The following is a 564-nucleotide window of genomic DNA, read 5'->3' as shown; positions in this document are numbered from 1 at the left end:
AGAGGCAGAGGCAGAGGCAGGCAGATCTCTGGGTTTGAGTCCAGTCTGGTCTCCTGACCTAGTTCCTGGACAGCCAGGCCTACACAGAGAAACCCTGTCTCGAAAAACAAAAAGCAAAAATTTCCTCTCCTGTGATATGGCTACAAAAATGTCAAAGCCACTTAAAAATATCCAAAGTGTTCTTAAGAAGTAAACAAATGTAGGCTGGATTTGGTATAAGGCCACAGTTTGTTACCTTCTGCTTTAGATTTGAGTCCAGTTTGGGCATCAGTAATACCCAGGCCTAAAATACAAAAAGGCCTGGGAAGATGGCTCAGTGGGTAAAGTGCTTGCTATACAAGCCTGGGGACCTGAATTAAATCCCTAGAATCCACATAAAAAGCCAGATAAGGGCACTGGAAGGATGGCACAGCAGTAGAGCGCTTGGGGCTCTTTAGAGGAGCAGGGTTTAATTCTCAACACCCACATGGTGGCTCACAACCAATGTCTGTAACTCAAGTTCCAGGGCATCCAGCGCCCTCTTCTGTTCTTCACATGTCCACAAATGGTGCACAGACATACATG

Source organism: Microtus ochrogaster, unplaced genomic scaffold (assembly GCF_000317375.1).
Source record: "Microtus ochrogaster isolate Prairie Vole_2 unplaced genomic scaffold, MicOch1.0 UNK56, whole genome shotgun sequence".
Taxonomy (NCBI): domain Eukaryota; kingdom Metazoa; phylum Chordata; class Mammalia; order Rodentia; family Cricetidae; genus Microtus; species Microtus ochrogaster.
This window is presented reverse-complemented; position numbering follows the sequence as displayed.